This window comes from Petaurus breviceps, unplaced genomic scaffold (assembly GCF_028583685.1).
Source record: "Petaurus breviceps papuanus isolate PSGF00001 unplaced genomic scaffold, PetGlider_PUasm1.0 90769, whole genome shotgun sequence".
NCBI lineage: Eukaryota > Metazoa > Chordata > Mammalia > Diprotodontia > Petauridae > Petaurus > Petaurus breviceps.
In genome coordinates, this window is record NW_027187341.1 from 16,692,567 (window position 1) to 16,693,662 (window position 1,096).

Sequence of the window (1,096 nt, forward strand, 5' to 3'; positions counted from 1 at the left end):
CGGGTGGTAGCATAGAGAAGCTGCCAGCAGTTAAATTCAGGGAGCCTAGGTCTGTTTTATTATACCCTGAGGAAACTTAAAAATTCAATTTATTAGAGTCCCTCATCCCCTCAATGTTCTGGGTTATCAGAGTTGTATTGTATTTTCCATTTTTATTCAAATCAAATTTTTGCTTGGACACAGTTCAGTTTATTTCAGGTCCTCAGCCTAGGCATCAACTAAGTTTCAGTATCAGCTTGGTGTCTCTTATTCTAAATATCTGAGGGTGCATACCAGGGTTCCCTCAAGTTACTTACAGTCTAATAAGGAGGACTGAACATAAAAATTTTAAATTAACAGATATCCAAATGAATTCTATGAACATAAAATGTCTCTAAGGAGGACGGGTGTTAATTCATGTGTAAGTTCATTTTATCTAAGCTGAATTAAAGACTACATTAAGAAACCTTGAATCCAGCTTCCAAAATTTTCCTTAAATTCTAAACACAGCTGTGAATAGTTCAATGAGCCTGAATAATTACCATGGAAACCCTAACATGGGGGTGGAGGGAGGGTAGAAAGGATGAAAAGAGTCAAGGATTTCTGAAAAATTCCTGATGTTTCTTAAGATGTTGTATAAAGATGGGAACAGAAAGTCTCATTAACAGCACAAAAAAGGAACAGAGAAGTAGGAAGAATAGAATAGACTGCAACCATTCGAAAAGTTAATGTCATGTTGACATGTGGACTAGAAATTCTACATCCTACTTCTTAGTGGTTATGATACGACACAAAGTTATGAGACTGAAAATTATGACTAAAACTGTAAGACTTTATATAGTGGCTCCAACTTCCATTGTCCAGCCTTAGACAAGGCATCTGCTTTAGCTGGCGTTTGTTCTCCTACCTGTGAAAAGGTCCTTAGCACATCTGTCCTCTCTTCCTTTGAGGCATGCCAAGAAAACTGTCAAGATGATATTTACCAACTCCTTTTAACTTTTCAGAAGATTGGCAAGATATAAATACGAAGTATTCGTGCTGTCCTTACAAGCAAAAGGAAGGAAAAGAAAGAATGAAACCACTTAAATGGCATGGCCCTGGGAACAACTTGACCTTC